The following is a 21,738-nucleotide window of genomic DNA, read 5'->3' on the forward strand; positions in this document are numbered from 1 at the left end:
AGTGACGCATCGGAAGCGCAAAACTGACGCAAGGCCTCATAAATGAGGCCCTTTGTCTTTAAAGAAAATTCAAATACATCAAAAACAGCCCTAATATTAATTAAAGCATCCCCTGATGAGAGTAAGTGATCAAACATTAAGTAGTGAAACATTAAAAATACAACCAAATATTACCATGGTTGTTTTAGAAATGTGTTTTAATTTCTCCCATCATTTCAAATAGTGCAAGTAGGCGGAAAGATGTACCTGTTCACAAATCACTACTTAGTCTTTGTGAATTTGATTTAAAGTGAAACATACATGCCATAGTAGATGTGCTATTGTGCACGTGTAAGTTTTCCTTTGTGAATTAGAACCCTGGGTCTATAGATTGCATCGTTATGCACTTTGTTATGATCATTTTTGTGAGGAATCTAACTTGGGTGTTGAACGGCCCACAAGTAATTGTATTTTTGTTATTGAGATCTTTTAGCACTCAGGAGTAATTTATGACACTGGCTGGGTGGCACAACATTTGTTGTAAATCCAGTATCCAAAAACATAAATGATGAATGCAGGGCAAATCACTTTACTTCATAAGTGAACCCAAGAGTGAACTTGAACCACAAACACAATATTTACTCCCAAACCTACTTCTACTAAGGTTTAGAATATACTATGATTTCAATCTAACCTTGCCCTCAGTTAGCATGATCCGTGTTAATGCCGGTAAGTTGTGGAATCTAGAAACTTAAAACACATGAATAAACTCTTTCAAATTAAAAAGAAATGTTATTCTGGCGAAATTTCGCCCTTAAAAGTAGGATAAATGTATCCATATTTCTGATTATGTGACAGATCAGAAAGTGGGATATTAATTCTGGAAGTGGAAGTTCTAACAACCCTAATAAACTAACCCAGTTACATCTCAACACAATCCGCAGTGAAACTCTGATCATCCTTTTTGTGTTGAGTTCAAGCTGTACTAACACTTTTAAAGTCAATAAAACAACACATTAACATACCCAACGAATGTAGAAAAACAAAGAAAAATCTAACAAGCAAAAAAAGACACCACAAGAAATAAAGTCAGATAAGGGGTACAACAGATATGATTTTTTCAATATTTTAAAGCAAAAAGAGCTTTGAAAAAGAAAAGCGCCAAGGGCAAGAAAGTATCCTAATGTTGTTGACCAGTCCTAGTCATGATTTCTGGCCAACCACAATAGAGTTAAGGTCAACTACACCAAGCAGGTCGCAAGAGTCAAAAGTTTTGCAGTGGGACTTATCTTACTTTTGGAGCTCAAACCTTTCCATCCAGTCAAGGTCCAGAGCTGAAACCAGTACAGTACCTCAAAGTTGGATACGTCGTTGTCAAGTTCTCAGTGAAATTGTAGGTTTTGGCAATAAAAGGTCTGTGTGGGGCAAAGCTGGGATTCGTTCCTACCAAGCTTGCTTTACCTCTGGGAAAGATTTGCCACCTCACCCAGATTTGAGATTGTATTTTCAGTCTTAGGGTCTGATTTATAGTATGGGAGTTTGTTTTTTAAAACAAAAATTTAGTGGTCGGCTATCATATCTAATGACAGCTGTCCACCAAACCTCTAGTACCTTCCTGAAGTCCTCTGTCAGTCAGGATTGAGGACTTTCAGACTTGGCATCCTTGGCGTGGGTTGCCCTGACTTTTGCCTCTACCTCCTGCATTTTGACTGGGTCCTGGATTTAGTTTTTGCTGGCTTAGATGCTTTGGGCACTTTGCCACTGCTGATTAGTGTCAAAGTGCAAGTGTTCTGTGTAAATTGTAATTATGATTGGTTATCCATGATTGGCATATTTAATTTACTGGCAAGTCCCTAGTAAAGTGTACTGAGGGTGCCAGGGACTGTAACTCAAATGCAACTGGTGGGCCTGCAGCACTGGTTGTGTTACCCATACAAGTAGCCTTTTTCAAATGTGACTCAGACCTGCCACCACAGTGTCTGCACACAGTTTTAACTGCCATGTCGGCCTGGCAAGTGCACCTATTTGCCAGGACTAACCCTTCCTTTTTACTACATGTTAGTCACCCCTAAGGTAGGCCCAAGGCAACCCCAAGGGCAGGGTGCAGTGTATGTGAAAGGGAGGACATGTACCGGTGTTACATGTTCTGATAGTGAAATGCTGTGCATTTTGTTTTTCACTAATGCAAGGACTACGCTCCCATAGGCTGTTATTGGAGCTGCCTTGTAACATTTTACATGGGTAATTTTCAATTGGGGAAAGCTAGAGATTTGTAGTTTAAGCTCTCTGAACCCAAAATTTAATAACACACTTTTAGTAAACGTGACTTTGAAATTGTGTGTATGAAATGTCACTTTTGATCTAGATACTTTTGTTACTTTTAGAAATTGGTCATTTTCTTGTTTAACCATCCTGTGTACGTCTGCCTGTTTGTATATTCACCGTCTGGTTTTGGAGTGACAGGAGCTGGGGATGTGCATTCACCTTAGACAGACGCAAGGGGGGTTGAGGTGTGACCTGTCTTTCCAGGGCGACTCATAGCCAGGCTAAATAGACCTTTCTGCATTTAGAGTGGATGGAGAAGCACCTGACTAGGCTGTGTCTGCTCTGCACAATGCTGTCTCCACCTCCTGTAGTGAAGCTGGACCAGAGAGGAAAGAAATGCTTTTTACTTGAGCTCAGAGACTCTTGAAACAAAGACTATGAAAATAAAATGGGGTATAGGTATTGGACCTAAAACACCAGAACTTTAGAGCACTTCTGGAACTAAAGGCACCCTACCAAGAAGAAGAGCTGCAGGAGGAATGCAGCCCCTTTGCTGTGTTGTTTCTTTGTTGGGTTGGCCTGCAGTTTTCTGCTTCTGCCTGTGGGCAGGGGACAGGACTGAAACATTTGCCCTGCTGTAGTATCCTGCTTAAAGAAGATCTCCAAGGGCTTGATGTAGAGCTTGCCTCTAGTTCTGAAGTCTCAGAAACACAAAGACTTCAACTTCAGCCCTCTTGAACTCCATTGCTGGGAGTTCTGACCTGCCTGGTGGTGACAATTCCAGTTCTGGGACACTGGAGTTGTTTGCTGGGCTTCAAACCTTAAGAAAAGGAATCAAAACACTGTCCCTGATGCCAATGCCTGCACTGATGCTGTGGTCACTGCTCACTGGGTGAGTGCAGGACCCAGCGCGATGACACAGCAGCCCCGACACCTGCCAACGCAAGTCTCTGCATCGACTATGATGTCATCAATGAGGCTGGTGCCTGCACCCGAACTGAGGGCACCGCTCGTGTAGCCCACAAAGCACCTCTTGACTCCAGCACCTCCCTCGCAGTATCGCAGAACCGATGTGGGTGACTTCCTGAACTATTTGACAATGCACCATTGTACGGAACTGTAGCCTCGCCACCTACACCACCTCCCCTCCCCTCCCCTGCACAGCCCGGATTAAACACATTGCCTCCACTGTGGCAGTAAGGAACCAACGCTGGCTCGGCCCATCAATGCCTCACTTCTGTGAGGCTGTGCAACATCTTTTGACTTCATTGTTTTCCAAGGTACTGCTTTTGGGGGTCTGTGTGACTCCGTGGCCTGCCCACGCACCTTACGATCAGCGCTGTACTGTGGAATTGTAACTGCCACGACGTCAAAATAACCCCAGTTGACTCTATTGCCTTTCAAGAGCTAAATTGTTGCTGTAAAACCTTTAAAACTCATATTTTGAGTTGTGTATGTTGGATTTTTTGGGATTTTGGTCTTGTTTGGTATAGGTAAAGATACTTCATTTTTCTAAACATGTGTGGTGTCCATTTGTAGTGTTTGCCTCTGAAATAGGCCTGACTGCTGGTGGATGAGCAGGGGGTTATCTAGAGTGTGTAACTCTCTTATCCTCACTAGAAGAAAGGGTCCCTAAATGGACAAGGTGCATACTTCTGTCAATTCGAGAAACTCAATTCTAACAAGGACATAATGTCCTCTACCACCCTGTCAGAAGGAATACACCCAAGCCCAAAATCAAGCCATTAGTCACTTTTGGTAGTTAAAATAAACCAGCTGGGCAAGGGTGGACGATAATACCAGGTGGAGCTCCACAAGGCCAAATATCTTTACCTCAGCGCCCTTCTGAACCAGATACCAGAGCAGTAAAACTCTATGTAGAGTGGAAATCAGTTTCGTTTTTCTTGTTCTTTAAGGATGTGGCTTCCCAGGAGAATCCTCAGCATCTTGTCACTGTCGTCTATAGGTGGAACAATTACTAAATTCCACTTTTCTCTAACTACTGTGTACATTCCTTCTGGTCAATCATGCAGTCCACCAGTCTTCAGGACAGGCTTCTATGCAATAGATCATCTACCAGCCAGGACTCCATCACAGTCCAGTCTTCAGTGGTCAGCTGAGGCCCCTTGTCAGTCGTTCTGCTCCTTTTTGTTTTTCCGTAGCAAGCAAATAGGATGGGAGCCACCTGACCCTAGGAGAGACATTCCAGTGCCAGCTGGAGTCAGAAGTTCATGGATCTTTTTCTTCTTTCATTCACACAGAGTCTTCCTTCTTTACAATGTTTTCTTCCTAGGCCAAGAAGGATTCTTAGCAAATGGTGCTGATGTGCCAGACTTATGTTGTGCACTAGCCAGTGCTTAGAGAAATACCTCTGCATAATCCCAATGATCTTTTCACCAATTCTCCATCTCCCTTTGTAGCACTGCGACTCTTGGTTTACTAATAACTTTCCATGAGCCCCAAAGCAAGATGGCTTACCTACCTTCATCTGGAGGTGCTCTGATCCTTCCAATAGCCACTTCCCTATTTGATTGAGCTATTTTCCTCTCTGTCACCTTAAAAGCGGGTTTTGTGTCCTACTTGTGTTGAAGCTAGAACATTTAGTAGAGATACTGGTAGTAGTTCCTGCTAGCATTACTTGGCATTTCAAAGTCAAAGAAGGACTTGCTAAGGTTGCTCTTATTCTCCCCCTTGCCAGATGGCAGAACCATGACTTTTGCATTCCTGAGTCAAGAAGCAAAACCATTGTTTTCTGAGTGCAAGGTCGCTAACAGTTAGCTAAGGATATGGATTGGATCTCTAGAGTAGAGCCGAGAAGCAAACTGGTAAACATTTGTAATGTCACTCTCCCACTAGATTTACCAAAAATCTATTTTCACTATGGACTTAAAACTAATTTCCTAATTCCTAATTTTGAAACTAAGTGAAAAAGAACTTTTAGTCATTGACCTAGAATTTCCTAAGTAGAGTTATAAAATAACGCTTTTATTTATAGCTAGGCCTCATCTTGGGAAATATGCTTTATGTACATAGTATAGAGCTTTTGGGAAATTTGGAATATTATTCCAAATGTGTAATATGCCACATTATGAGTTAGTAACCCGATCCTATTTCTTACAAGGCACATTTCAGGGGTGATAAATAAAAGAGGGTTTTGCCCATGTGGACCAGCCATGTGTTACTGAATTGTTTCTACACAGTCCAGGTGCATAACCAGGGGGCAGTGAACAATAAGGATCATGGCACATTCACTGTGGAACTGGAGGGTAGAATTAGGTGAAGTGACAGGGATTGTCTTAAATTGGCAGTGTTCCTGCTCCATCATTTTTCTGTTTTCCCTGCTTTATTTACTCTCAGGGAAGCGCAAGGGTTTCCAACAGAGATGCATCCTTTGTCTGCTCCATCAGAGACCTCTGAACCAATGACTTATCTGACACAGGGCCGTCGCATCATAGTGACAATAACCCTACCTTATTTTGGGTGGGGTGACCAACACTAGATTTTCCTGCCCAGGACCAGCATGCAAGTCTTGGCAGTCAAAGGAATGGGAATTGCCCAATAGCCCTCACTCATGGTGAGAAAACTCTGCACTCATCAGGGTCATCAATTTGGGAGCTTACTCTTGAAAAATAAATACATTCGCCAATCGAGCACATTAAACATGGCACCCGCTCTGCAGAGCTTCACTTACCCAAACATCAGGGTTCTTCTCAAGGCAGATATCTCACAACTTCCTGACAGTTATCTCTAAGTATGGTGGATGGTGTTCAGCAAGAGCAGTGGTGATAGCCTCATCGACCTGGAAGCTTAGTAGATCACAAACCACACAGAAAATGATACCTTTATGTTTTTTAACTACATTTTATTATTGCACCTGTGAATGATGTGTTCATGATGGACTGCATTTAATCACTATAGGTCTTGTCAATTTTTGAGGTAGCTGCTCACTGCTCATAACATTTGTAGTCAGCCATTAAAATGCTTAAACTTGCCAGCGTCATTTGGGTGATGCTATGTGTTTCAATTTGTCTGTTTGTAGCTCCTGCTTATGGTGTTTGACAGCGGTGAGCATTGATGATCCTTATATGGGACGTGATGGTTTTCACTTGCTAATAACAGACCAGTGACTTGCAATGGGATGAAAGTGTGACTCTGACTAAAGGCAGTAAAGAAACTCAGTGTGTGTCACCTTATGTGATACTCCAAGAGGCCCTTGCATGATATGATCCACTGTGACACAGTGATTTAACACAGGCCCCAGCAGCCCCTGCGGTTTGGGGGGGAGGGGGTGGGAAGCTCCAGGGGGCCCCTCAGCACAATCCTCTGGCTGGAGAGCTCCTGATTGAGTCTAGGGGGGGCCTCCACGTACATTGCAGGGGGTCCTTTCAAATATTGTTACACCAGTGCTGTAACATACCCCCCAGCCAGAGACAGTCAGCCATGCCACTGGCCTGCACCTTGTGTCTCCATTGGCTGTTTTAATTTGAGTTTAGCTAGGGAGAGAAAGTTAAATATTTCTTTTTGCCTGCTCTTTAGCCTATGCTGGCTTGGCATGGGGCTGTACCACTGGTCTGTGACTTGCCTCAGCATATAGTGAGTAGAATAATTATTCATGTATTGGGTTACTGCTTAGGTGTTAAGGCAATTTGATGTTTATAGTGACTGTGATCTGATTTGCTGTCTTTGTAACTTTTTCGGTTATAGCATGATGATTCAGGAGTTCTCTTATTTTAATATTGACAAATAGTCAATAAAACAAACTACATTTTGGGGGTGAGCTAAAAGACTTTCCTGGAGGCTTCTATGCTGTTAGGGATGCAACCTGTTTATCTTTTGATTTTGTTGCCGAGTATTTTTCATTTTGTATTTCTCTGCAATGCTCTATTTGCTGAGAGCCTCCATGTCATTGAATCTGCATTGTATTCTTTTTCATTTTTTTTAATAAATCCTTTAAACTATTTCTCTGAACTATAACTCAATCTCTGTGTGTGCCCATTTATTTAATTGACTGTATTTCTGATTTTTTGATACGCTAGGAGGAGTCTTACTTCAGGGTCACATCACCTCATAAAATTGGAGCTTAACACCATTTTCGATGTACAGAGTGTGTGGGTGCTCTGTTGAGGTATATTTTGGAGTGTAAAATTGTGGGGTCCCCTGCCCCCAGAATCTCAAGATATGTTGACGATTCTAGGAATTCATTAACATCAGTCAACACTCTCAAGATTGTACACATTGTACTCGGTGATGTCCTCATATACCTGATGTTCTAACAGTGCAGATTGAGGCATACCCGCTCATGGAGGTGATGTCAGTTGGGTCAGGGATATCACACACCCTTTCTGGGATCCCTTCAACCCATACTACTAGTAGGGGGAAAGGACTCCACATTGCACACAACATTTTGGGTGTCACAGCTTGGTGACTACCTTTCAATCGTCAGGCTAAGGTGCTTAATCCCTGAAATGGGTAGATATTTAGAGCCTAGGAGTATTATTCTATTTGTATGCATTTATTTTATATAGAGAGTTGTTAAAGGAGTTAAAAGGTCCCCCTTCTTAAGTTATTTCTTGCTTTAGCTTTCAATTATGAGCTTGTGGTTTTTGGAAAACTTGAAACATGGGGTTCTTTTGGTTGTGTAATTTTATTTTTTATTTTTTATACTGTTTTCTTTCCCTTCTTGGGTTAAATGGCAGACTACAGAATACACAGATATCATGGTGTCAAAATATTGTAGCCTAAATATTTAGAACTCAAATGTATGCAAGTAAGTGCATAGCGGTATGTACAGATTTTCTACTTTTAACTCCACATCTATGTACTTTGAAGACATCTCTATTAAAATGTACATATATGTGAAATTAAGAACGATACGTCTTTACTTTCCTATTCATACTTATACTTACTTTGTAATTTTGGATTTCGATTTTTAGCTCCCTGATATTTTGGGACCATGATATTAAGACCTTAACATCCCCGTGACATACCCCTGGAGCAGTACTCCAGTGTATGCCAGTGCTGAAAGTAAGTGGTGGCAGTTGCCAGTGACCAGCTCCGCTCTGAGAAAATGTTTGGGCCCTGCCACTTATTTTTTTTACAAATAAATCACTGCATGCATATCTGTGGTCTGGGAGCCACTAACATCTGTTTTTATCACCTAATCATTGCGGTTTGCTTGCATTTACTAAGTATCTTACATTACTATTATTCAATTCCTGTTGTTACTTCCATGTTAAGATTCATCAATACCACAAAACATAGTTATACTTCCTAATTGAAAACATCACGCAAAAATGAGACAATAAAAGGACAATTTTCTTTTATAATCAATATATTTCACCTTTTATTAAACGAAAGCAATTTTTGAGGTCGCAGGGGCTCGAGATTGTCATTGTTCGGACTGTCATAAAGATGTACGTCCGGTTTCTCTGCTATTCACACAGAATAATCGCAGACAAATGAATTAAATACCAGTGTTAGTACTGTACATTATGTCTTGTAAAGTTTATTTCGGTACAGGGATGTTGATCTTCGTGAAATGGCACTAATGTGACGTTGCCATGCAAGTGAAAAGTTCAAGTCTGTCCAAGTCTTTCTTGCTAAATGCAAGCGCCAGCTATTTTTCTCTATATTATTTGCTGCAATGTTTCACGTTGCGCCATTGTTAATGTACATCTTGTGATTGGCCCTGTAGATGAAGGAAGATGCAGAAAGCCTGTGTGCCAAGCACAGAGAGGTGTTGTGGTCCATGGGCGAAGCCAGTCAATTTGTATTCAGGAGCTTGTTCCAGCAGGGCACTGTGAATTCTTGGCCAAGTCTCTTTATCTGCCTGTGCCTCAGTGAAGCAGCAAGAATGACAGGCAATTGTTTGCTATCATAGTTATCCACATCCTTTCATTCACTACGTCAATACTGGTGCCAAAAATAATATTGAGTTTTCAGATGAGAGCTTCAAGGCTTTCTCATTTAAATCAACGCTCGCTATTTAATACAATGGTGTGTTCCTCAATGATGTAGGTTTAGCTGAAATTAATCATATACATTTCTCTAAAGACAACATGTAAGAGCAGTACTATCTGGCTTTCCCTAAATAATACGAGTATGTGTTCTCCACTTTTTGGGTTCCACAAAGAGTCAATTTTGACATTCAAAAAAGCCCAAATACAACTTATAATACAAATGGGAGCATTACAAAATTAAAAAGCTAAACTTCCTGTAAATAAATGCAAACAATCTTAAGATAAAACAAGATCAATATATTGTTAAAAAGCACAAATTTAGCTTCACTGTTGCCTTATTAAAGTGACACCATTTAAAACAGGTAGTATATCAGAAATACAACAGCAGTTTCCGTTATGTATAATTCACAAAAAAGACACGGCCAATTTTTTAAGAGAGGTGTAAGCCCGCTGCGTGACGTAAGCAATGCAGGGGGACAGATTCACAGCATTTAGGAGTTCATAAAAGTGTCCAACAAATGCATGGAAACCTGTGTAAAAAACAAGTTTCCAGGCGCACTCTTGAAAATAACATGAATTTCATTTTCACAAAAGTGAATACACATGTATTTATTTTCTCCTGCAAAAAATCTTCTCAACAAATACAATTGCTAACTTTTTTCTAAATGAGTGTATTCCAATCTCCTTACTAACCTGGCATTCTTGGCATGGTTTCCCCTGTCTTTTTTGCTTCTGCCTGCTGTATTTTTGACTGTATGGTGGACATCATTTCTGCTGGTTTTTAAACTGTGGGCACTTTGCCACTGTTGATCAGTGCTAAAGTTCAAGTGCTCCCTGGCTAAATTATAATTGTGATTGGTTATCCATGATTGGCATATTTGATTTACTGGTAAGACTCTACTAAAGTGCACTGTGTGTGCTCAGGGCCTGATAATCAAATGCTACTATTGGGCCTGCTGCACTGATTGTGCTGCCCACAAGAGTAGCCCTACAATCCTGTCTCTGCAGGGTCTGTGAATGCAGTTTTAAACTGCCATGTAGACATGGCAGGTGCACCCACATGCCAGGCCCACATGTACCTTTTTTTATTTCTTGTAAGGCACCCCCAAGGTCGGCCCAAGGTAGCCCCAAGGGCAGGGTGCAGTGTATGTGAAAGTTAGGACATGTACTGGTATGTTTTACATGACCTGATACTGATATAGTGCTGATTTTGTTTTTTACTGCTGCAAGGATAATGAATCCCATAGGTTATTATTGGATCTGCCTTTAAAACCTGACAAGTGTTACTTTCAATCGGGGAGGGATGAGATTTGGAGATTGGGTTCCCTGTACTCAGGATTTAAAAACATATCTTACTGTGAAAGTGTTTTTTTAAATTGTGTGTTTGAAAATGTGACTTTAGAAAGTGGGCATTGTCTTTACCATCATGTGCCTCTGCCTGCCTGTAGAATCCATGTCTGGTTTAGACTGACAGTTGGGCTATTTGTGCATTCACTCTAGACAGTTACACAAAGGGAGCTGAGCTGTGCCCCTCATATCCTGATTGCCCATCACCAGGCTGATGGGCCTTCCTGCACTAGAGTGGTGGGAGGAGTTGGCACTGACACCTGAATAGGTCTGTGCTGTTCCCATCCCCATGTATTGTGTCAGGAGCCAGGCCAGGGAAAGGCATGGTTTTGTGCACTACAAAGAATTTCCTTTGAAGTTTATCTACTTCAAAGGCAGAAACCAGAACAAGTACTAGAGCTGTGACACCATAACTTTCAAACCCTCCTGGACTGAGGACCTTCTGCCAAGAAGAAAAGCTGGATGCTGTAGAAGGGACTGCCACTCTTCCTGTTGCTTTGTTGTGCTAGCCTGCTACTTGTGTCTTCTGTCTCAGGCAGTGGAAGGAATGGACGTTACTTTCTTATCCTGTTTTTCAAGGTTCTCCAAGGGCTTATGTGTGCTTGCCTCCTTTTAGAAGTCTCAGGGCCATCAAAAACTTAATCAGCAACTCCCCTGAACTGCTAGGCTGAGAGTTCTAGCCTGCCATGTTTTGGGCCATTGGAGGTGGTTTTGTTGCTTTATGTATTGAAAATCCATGCATTGCCCTTCAGCGCATGTTTTTCCTGCTGCATCAATACCATGCGGGTAAAAAACCAGCGCATCGCTATGGTATGGCAGAAGAGTCGACAGAGCACCGGTCGTGCAGCTCAGAAATTACAGCAGCCTGAGTCCTAAGCACCGCATCTCTCAGTACCAAGCTGGCCTTGCTGTGTGGCTGAAGGAATCAACGCATCACCTGCCAGTGGCTGGGAGAATCGACGCACCGCCGCTTTCGCGGCCGCTGCATTGATCCAGCGCACCTGTCTTTTCCACTTATTGCACCTGTGCGCCAAGTCTAGGAGACACTGAATGTGTGGGGTGCAGGTGTGGTGGCTTTTTGACCCATCAATACTCCCCCCTCTGCACTGGCTGAGGGCTACGCATGTCACCATGGACTAATTGCTGGCCCCTGTTTGTGGCAGCTCTCTTCTTCTACCCCTTCCTGGCATGTGTTGGTAATGTATGACTCTCACAGGGTGCTCTCTAGAGATTCCGACCCTCGTGCTGATATAAACCACTGACATATTTCTTATAAATGCTGGTGGTGCCCGGATCTATGAGTGTCTCAGTAGGAATTGAGCTCAAGATGCACCGAAGCAGCATCTAACTCTCACTACCCCCTCGTCGGCCAGTGTCGACTGTGGCAAGCAACTGGCAGGGGCTTCTTTTGCCCAGGGTCCCATCTGCGAAAGCTCTACTGGTTCTGTAACCGGGGGTAAACTATCAGCCCAGTCTTGCATGATGCTGCACTCATGTGTGGCAGGACCTGTTGGCGGCGGCCCCAACTACAGCTTTTTTGTGGCATCTTGAGAGGACAATGGAACACACACCATGATGGTGCCAGAGGAAGCAATCATGGTAAGTTGCTCAAGATTTCACATCAAGATCCATCACACCAGTCAGGTGCTGACTGGGAGCCAATGGGATACACTAGACCTAGATATGGAATTCCTCTCAACTTCCATTGTAGTGACTATAAAGGATACAAAGGCCACCCTGGAATTCAAAATCAATGCATTCAATCCAGAGGTCAACTTGCATTTGACTGATCATAGGAAATTAGCGAATTAAACGGCAGAGAAAGAATCACCATTAGTCCTCCCCCACCCACAATTGTTGGAATATACCACCTGACCGCAAAAGCTGGAGTGTGTAGTTGCTTGCTTGAATGAGAGGGTTAATGATGCTGAGAGTGGCTCCTGCTGCAATAATATTTGCTTATTGGGAGTCCTGAAATGGATAGAGGGCCCTAATATGGACCTCTTCCTGAAGGAGTGTCTGGCATTGGTGGTATTTGAGGGGAAATCTTCCAAATGGTTTAGCGTGGAATGTGCTCGCCGGGTGCCAGGCCGACCACCACTTCCAGGGGGGTATCCAGGAGAGATCATTGCCATATTGTTTAACTTCTGGAATCAAGACTTTACCCTGCAGAGGCCAGGCAACCATGGCTCATGGGTGATAGAGGGACAACCAGATAACATCTATACAGACTATATGATACTGGTTCAAAGACAGAGAGACTTGCGGGTCAAACGACATCTGAGAAGCCTAGACATCCATTGTGCCTTGCTGTTCCCAGCAAATTTGAGGATCATCTATAAAGATTGCTCATACTTTTATACCTCTGTAATGGAAGTCTATGCCTGTGTCAACAGAAGGGGTACCAACTACTGGCTAAAAGTAGTGAAACCGCACTACCCCAGCCTTGGCAGGAACAGCAGTGGTGACGGAGAAGGAGGATCATATCACAGGCGTCATCGATTAAAATACAGGCCGAGTCTAAGAGAGCTAAAGTGGTGGCAGACCTCCAGTGGGCACCATGACTGGAGTCTAATAACAAATGGGTGGCATTGGCTGAGGGGAGTCTGACTCCTTGGACGATTGTGGGTTGTGAGAGGGTGTATAGAATGTGAAGGGTGTGGTGTGGTTCACAAATCTTAGAGAGGAACATGATATGGCTTTCTCCCACATTTTTTAAATACTACCAATTGAGACATGCCCTGAGGGGAGGGATTGCCATGAATGATGACACAATGTAGCAGTCTCCACTAGAAATGCAACTCCTATATGACCATATGACGATTAAAGCACTCTCATTAACCTCTAAGACCCTCGTGAATAACACACAGGGGCGAACTAATACATTTACGAATGAAATGGCCGGCTTCTGTGGGCAGTCTGGAGGATGATTTGTGGCAGGAGACAATACAGTTTCCAAGAGAGGTGACCATACAGGCACAAATCTGCTGAATTCAACTGAAAATCTTTCACAGAATTTACTACATTTATGTACAACTATAACCTGAGGCCTACACCAGCTTTCTTGTAATTGTCCCTGCCCCCTTTTCCCTTTCATATGATCAAATTATATGTATATAAATGTATGGGTAGGCTTGCTTTGGTTGTCCAACTGTAAAATGTGTATTTATAGTTGTGCATAAATATCTTAACTTTGTCCTTTTATTCTTCTTTCCTTTCAATTCACTTGAGCACCCCCTTTTCTTACTGCAGTTTGCAGTCTTTTCTTGATCAATTATTTTATGAATTTGTAAATAAAATTGTTATTACAAGAAGAGTGATCAAGTACAATTGGCCTCTTGTATAATTTTGTGTTGGGTTTGTTGCATTGACAGTGTCTTTTGGAAATAATACATCTCCTTTTCACAGATCATATCTGTTTACCTTTAAAAGAACAAGATTTACATTAAGTGGCATTTTGAAGTTGTGTCAAGGACCACTCTGCTTTTATATATAAATTGCTACCCAGGTCCTGTGACTCATTGGGTTAACCCCATTGGTTTAATGGACCCCAGCAGGCCAACATCCCTGTGAGTGCCAGCCATTCGCAATGGGTCACAATTTGCGAGTCGCAAACCCTGACGGTTGTACTAGTGGCACCAAATGGCTCAAATGTTGCCATTACACTACACTGTGTAATTTTCTGCCCATTCAGGGAAAAATCCTATCATGGGAGCACAGGAACAATATGAACCAACAAAACATAATCATCTGCTGTTCATGCCATGTGTGATTTAGCGTTGTTTATTAGAGTAACATATGTACTCTCATCTAAAATGCACATAAGGATGATTTTTGTGCTCTTTGCCGGAGCCGGTTTTCGGCTGATTTTGGTACAGGGCTGATTTTGCAGCTATGCTGCAAAAATGGCCCTGTAACAAAAACGGCCCCCAGGGGCCCAAAACCGGCCCCCACCCGTGTGACGCACTGGGGGATTGACCGGTGCCCGCTATGGCCAGTCCGGGCCTGGTTGCACTACGTTTGCAATGTATTGCTGCTCCAGGACTTTTAAGTTGTACCAACCAAGTATGCAAGATAATTTGGAAGTAGGCGTCAAGCATCATTTATCTATTTTAATGTTCAATCAATCAGTCAATCAAATGGCATTTGTTAAAGTGCACAGCTGCTTCAAAGGAAGCATCTTGGTGCTCTAGCAGACAGTAAAGACGAGCCGAATTAGCGGGAAACTGAACGGAATCAAATACTCAAGTTTTAAGTCATCTTTTGAAGGCTGACAGAGAGTTAACTTGCTGTAACTTAAAAGGAAGACTGGTTTATAATGTTGCTATGTGTAGAGTAAAGGAACTGCTACTACAACGAGACTTCTGACATTTTGGAATCCCCAGAAGTTGACTATTGTTGGATCTAAGTGCCCTCTTTTGAGTGTACGGATACAGTCTATTCAACAAATAATGTGGGGCCTCAACATAATAAGCTCTGAAAACCAACATTAGAGTTTTCAAGTTCATACGCTGTTCCACCAGAAGCCAGTGCAAATTACTCAAATGTGGAGCGATTTGATGGTGCCTTTGCACACTCCGACTAGTCAAACTGTAGAAATTTGATTTAGCTGAAGTTTGATAATCAAATGTGTGGGAAGACCAAGGTAGGGTTGTATGATGTTACAACGCATTACGTTGCAACGCATGCCTTTACCAGGCATGCGTTACAACGTGAATGCCATTCCCACGCAGCATAACCTTTACCACAAATATTCCTTTACCACGCATATTTTTACAATGATTTTCGTTGTAAATTCCTGCATGGTAAGGGCATACTCTAGGTAAAGGTTACTCCCCCACCCCTAAACCCTTCTTACAAATACCCCTTTGCTGCCCTTAACCCAAAAATCGGACCCCTGCGTTTTTTTTAAATCTAAAATTCCCCTTACCTCTCCACGTTGTCTCGTCTGTCGTCTCTTCTCCATGATCTTCCTTGTTGACATTGCACGTTGTAAAGAGGAAACTGAAGTGTCTTTCCGTTTCCTCTAACGACGTCCATTGCCTTCCGAATGCCTCCATGATTGGTACTTTATCAGGTGTGTTTTTTGGGGGGGAGACGCCCCATGCCCCCTTTTCTTTTCATACAAATTTTTTTCCGGGGGGGGGGGGACCACCCCAAGTCCCCTTTTTTAATTTTAGCCTTTACCACCCATGCCTTTATTACGTATCTCATAGTAAAGGTATGCATGGTAAAGGCTATTCGTGTTAACCACGCATGCGTTGTAATGCATGCGTGGTTAATGTTATGCGTGGGAATGGCTGCGTTGTAGTGGCCGCTTCCCCCAAGGTAGAGACTGTTAGAGTTGTTGAGACGGATGTGATTAAAGAATAAACTACTGTTATTCTATTCTCATCAGATACCAGATCAAGAATCTTCTTTCCTATGGAAGGCATAATTGCAACCATTCCATATATTTTTTTGCCTTCCTCCGTGACTACTTTAGATGCAATTCCTCCTGCTCATCTCCATATCAATGGAAAAAAGGAATAAACCTGCCTTTGCACAGGAGTTAAAGAAACCTGTAGAGTAAAAGCATAGCCCAATGAGTCTCCAGTTTCACGATTTTCAATATTTTGGGAGGCTCAAAATGTAGCTATCAAATTATGAGCTATCACTACACATACGCCCAAAGTGACTTCTGGCAGAATGGGACAAAGTAAAACATGTAACTGCATTTTCCAAAGCAATGTAAAAAAAGGCAACACATTTTCTGTAATATTTTTTCTGTACAGCTACACAATCGATTTGTTAATCCATCATGATGATAAATATTATGCTCTTGGTGGGGAACCGTCCTAACAATTGATTTAGCATCTGCTTTTACCGTATCCCCTCCTCTTCCATATTACAGCATCAAATTTATGCACTGTTAAGGGAACACGCTTTCCAATTGAGATCAAGTACTGCATCCTGTTTGTGGGGATGAAAACCCTTGATAATCTTCAATCTTCTACAGTCACTTACAACTTGACTTTTTTACTCTCTTCTTAATTCCCGCATGTATATATTTTTTAAATTGGCTCCCAAGGTAATGAACCACTAGGGCATCTACTCCAAAACTGGAGACCAGAGCCTTTTGCTACTGCTGTAAGTGAGGGGTGGGTCCTCTTGTGTCTCCTGTTGAGTGGTTTCTGGTTGGTGGTATTTTATTCTCTACTCCAGAAATTTAAGAGCGCTGACCTTTTTACAACGATTGTCAAAGAATGACCATTTGAAAAGTACTGCACAAATCGTGTGAGTATTCATATATGTATGTTAGTCCTGACGAAAGCTTCACAGACCCCTCGGGCCTAAGGAGCTGAAACATGTCGACAATCTTTTTACAATACCACTAGATCCAGTAACTCGATCTTCTTTAGTATCAACATATTTTATATTAGTGGGAACTCACCCCCCATTAAAATAGTTTGGGTGTTTCTTCCTCACTTTTTAACAATTTTTTCCTTTTTTCATAAAATTTGTTTTGACACCATTTTGTGGGAAAAAAATCCTCTATTCTTGACACTGCACTTGAGACCAGAGGTGCCTCTGGCTGAGGCCGGCAACCATCATAAATTGGAACACCCGAAGATAACTGCCATGACTTCAATGTGGGGCGGATGAAACATATATACCGCACTCCTAATAACATTGAGTCTTTGAGGGTTTTCTAATCACTTTTCCTAAACCAACGGTTGAAAAGTGTTACAAGTGTCCTTTTTCACTTTTGATTACTTCTGCTCTTACCCTGGGGAAAGAAAAGGGCATACAGATTCCTCAACCCTCCCAGTTGATTGAATTATTTTATTCATTGTCTAAGGTCTGAGGTGTGCTCTACTCGTGGGAAAAGTTCAACAACACCGCACCATACGAAGTATCACTGTTATCCAGGAACGCTGATTGTATGGTGACACCTGTGGAGATTAGTTCCTTTAATTTCGTATTATCATGCTCCTACTGAAGATCCTTCCTCCTCCTAAGCACTGCATTGAGGTATATAAAATATACCTGATTACTTTTTGAAGCTAAAATAAATATAGGTAATGAATCTGATAGATTATAGATGAGTTCTTGCCAATGTTCCTTCAGGTGATAATAAAGATTGCTATTTTTATCTTTTCCTCATCATCACCAACATTTCAATGATGCAGCAACTTTCAGGGCATTAGTTTAGATATACCCTGCAATTATCTTCAATGTGCAATGTAAATGTAAATTGATACTTGTATAGCACACTACTCACCCGCAAGAGTCTCAAGGCGCTTGTACGAATACCGCTGTGGAACCCATCCTGGCTTTCCCTGTGAGGTGTCCACTCCTGGGCACCCCCAGGGTGAAGGCCAGGCATCCTTAGCGTTGTGGGGGACGTTGTGGAGATTAAGCAAGCTATTGCCCGGAGTTGCCGAGTGGGACTCCATGATTGGAATAGGCACCGAGACGAGAATTATCAGGGCCGTGGAATTTTTGAGCCCAAGACCCGCCGAGGCGGGGAATTGAACCCTGGTCTCTGGCTAGACCTCTGCATCATGTTCTACCTCTCTAACCATTGAGCCACATCTTTTCCTCCACTTTGTACTGCTACCACAATCGAAAACCCCAAAATGTACATATTTTTTCATTTGTCTAGAGACATATTTATACAAAACCTGCAAATTGGTCGAGGTAGGTACCTTTGACCAAATAGGGACCCTTGCATCTAGTCTGGGTAAGGGGGTACACTTCGAAAATATCCCCTGCTCACCCCCTTTGTAGCTTGGCACGAGCAGACAGGCTTATGTCAGAGGCAGTGTGTAAATGCATTTGTGAACACATACAGTAACCCAGTGACAACACTACCGATGGACACCACACAAGTCGTAGTATAAAAATAAGTATTTTGATATAGACTTTACAGAAGACCACAAATGATAAAAATCCACAATACTGTACTTTAAAAATGGTAGAAATAGCTTAGTTCTCTTTAGATACAATATGCAACACTTTGAGTTCAATGTACCTTTGGATACGTAATGCTATACATTGAAAGTGTTGCAAGGAAGATGATGTTGCATCGGTTCCTTACACGCAAGAACGGTGATGCATCGGGTCCCTACTGCTGTGTAGGGAATGCATTGGTTCTTCTCCGCGTGGGCAGGTGATGAGTCAGTTTCTTACTGGGCTTCCGTGGCGATGCGACTGGCAGTGCCGTGATCCGATGAAGATCAGGTGCAATGAAACAAAATGGCATCTTTTTCTTGATGCAACAATGTTGCGAGCACGCCTGACGGCCGTGCGGCGACTCAACGGTTCTTTTGAGCCATGACAGGCCCTGCAAAATGCTTCTCTGGTGATGCAACAGCATCTGCAGCGACAGCGACACTCCTCTCGTGATGCGAGGCGCTTCGGGTGATTCGAATGCGACAGCGGCAGCGGCGGCACGCTTGTCCGGTGAGGCAATAGCATCTGCTGCGATGGCAACACTTCTCTGGTGATGCGACGACAACGGCTGCGGCAGCGACATGCTTCTTCGTCTTGAGTCGCACTTCCAGGTCGCAGCGTCACGCAGTCTCTCAGAAGGCCCAGCTCAACAGCAGGCACTTCAATTCCCAGCCAGGGGAGGCAGGGGAGCTGGGTGTCCTTGAGACTTCAGCATGAGGCAAGCTCTATCTCAAGCCCTTGAAGATCCTTTACAAGTTGATTTGGAAGTAGCACAAGTCCTTTCTCCTTTCTTTGGCAGTCAGGCAACCACTGCAGGCCAATCCCCCAAACAGCACCCAGCGCAGGGATAGTCTCCTCCTCAGTTTCTTTGGTTCCTCTCATCAGCAAAGGTTCTTCTTGTGTCTCACAAGTGATCCAAAGTTCTGGGGTTTGGGTCCCTTCTTTTTTACTCATTTTCCCTTTGTTCTCTGAAGGCAGAGAGGCCTTTGCCTAGTCCAAACCAGTTCTGGTCAGTCCTGGAGCACTGTGTTGACAAGATTCTTTCTTTCCTTTCACAGTGTAGGCCAGGGACATCAGACTCACCGCAGGCGGTGGAGCCAGCATTTTGGGGCAAAGTCACAGCCCTACTCAGGTCCCAGGTGCAACTCCTCCCACCCATCTACATGCAGGTCTCTCTTTTCTGCCTTGTGCTGACTCACCCTGTCTCCTGGAATCCCCCAGCCCCTGTCACTCAAACTTCAGACAAGGAATTCACAACCTAGCAGAGGCAGGCTTGGATAGTTGGGCAAGAAAATACCTACTTTCTAAAAGTGGTAAATTCAAACACAGAATTCTAAAGCAAACTTCACTAAAAGATGTATTTTATCATTCTGAGTTCAGGCATACTAAACTTGAATTTCTACCTAGTTCCCTGAGTCAGTTAGGATTATAAAATGTTATAATCCAACTGTCCATTCTGGCCTATGAGGAACAGGTTGCCTTGCAATAGTGAAAAACGAAAATGGCTGTAATTCACTATTAGGACATGCCATGTACATCAGGGCATGTCCTACCTTTTACTCACAGTGCACCCTTCCCTTGGGTCTACCAAAGGAGTGACTAACATGCAGAAAAGGGAAGGTTTAGGAACTTGCAAGTGGGTGCACTTGCCCAGTCAGCATGGCAGTACCAGACTGCACACAGGCTCTGCAATGGCAGACCTGAGACACACTTTTACAGACTGCTTCTGTGGGTGGCACCACCAGTGCTGCAAGCCCACCAGCAGCAGTTCATTTACAAGCCCTGGGCACACTTAGTGCACTGTACTAGGGTCTGACAAGTAAACCAAACCAGCCAATCATGGAGTCACTAATCCATACAGCAATTTACCATAGGGAGAGCATATGCACTTTAGCACTGATCAGCAGTGGTAAAGTGCCCAGAGTCATAAAACATCCAACAACAGGTCGGAAAAATTACAGTAGGAAGGCAAAAAGTTCAAGGATGACCCTGTAAAAAGGGCCAAGTCCAACATTCACACTTAGGCCCCGATTATGAGTTAGCCAGTAGGGAATGTGAGAATTATCCCACCAGAACAAATCTGATGTCCCTTGATTTAGATTTTATTTGGTGCAAGAAATATCATCCATTGCCAGTTTTACCCTTCAAAATTAGGCATAGCATGCAGATTTCTGTACAACAAAATCCATATTTCCTACTATTATAGGACCTTTCCCACCTTTAAACTCCAGCAGATTTGACCCAATGAAATTTAGCAGGGATTGTGAAATTTACCACACACTGTAAATAATGGGTGGAGCACATTTTTCACAACTCGTAACTACAACCTTTGTTTTATTCCTTTATGGACAGAGCTAAAAAGGCTGGAAATGCAATACACACTCTAATTCTTCCAGTATGCTGCAACATTAACTTGTAAGTTCTGCTGAAATGATTTTTTTGAGTTATCAATGCATTGCTTTTGCATTTCAAAACTTTGGCTTGATTTAGGGTTTGGCAGATGGATTACTCTGTCACAATTGTGTCGCATATTTCATCCGCCTTATTATTATGCCCTTGAAATAAGGTGGGCAGGATATGTGTCACATTTGTGTGAGTAACCCGTCCAATAACGTAAGCAATAAATCTTAATTTATGATTAAAAACACATGTTGAACATTATGGCTCAAGTCCTGACTGTGCTAAATATCAAGCATCTCAAAAGACTTGTGCTTAGGATAGTGAAAGATTTCTGCAAAATGGAGAGATTGGAAGCATGGAGGAAGTTGCAGGCTATTACACCAATGAGTAAATAGGCTCTAATATGCCACTGACATGACAGGTAAAATGGTACACAGTGCCACCTGCACAGTTTACTCAAAGAAACAGGCACTGTTGAACCCTAAGAAAACAAGACAATTTGAGTAATTTCTCAGAACCACCATAGAGGACATGTTGCAGCCTTCGTATATGAAGAAGACAGGTTATAGACGACACTCCAAACTTTATCAAGTTGCACTATAAGGTCATGAGTTTTATATTCACATTCTCAAAAGATATATCCAGATGACACAAGATGTATTACATAGCTACTCCTACAATCTCTTTGACTTGGATCTGTGGTACAAAGATTCACGTCTTAGTGAAGGGTGGCGGCCCAGAGTATTTACAATAAGAGGCTGAGAGGCAATGCACCACTATGAGAAGGGCCTGCTTACCTAGAAATCTCTGAGGGCTTAATATGTCTGGCCTCCCTCTATGAGAGAGAGAG

General features: G+C 42.7%; 1 protein-coding gene across 2 annotated transcripts in view; it reads left to right on the forward strand.

Annotated features, from left to right (window-relative positions):
* ADGRB3 (adhesion G protein-coupled receptor B3) overlaps positions 1–21,738 on the forward strand; it is a 1,104,008-nt gene that overhangs the window by 77,354 nt on the left and 1,004,916 nt on the right. The gene's annotated exons all lie outside the window — the stretch shown is intronic.

This window comes from Lissotriton helveticus, chromosome 6, assembly GCF_964261635.1.
Source record: "Lissotriton helveticus chromosome 6, aLisHel1.1, whole genome shotgun sequence".
Taxonomy (NCBI): Eukaryota; Metazoa; Chordata; class Amphibia; order Caudata; family Salamandridae; genus Lissotriton; species Lissotriton helveticus.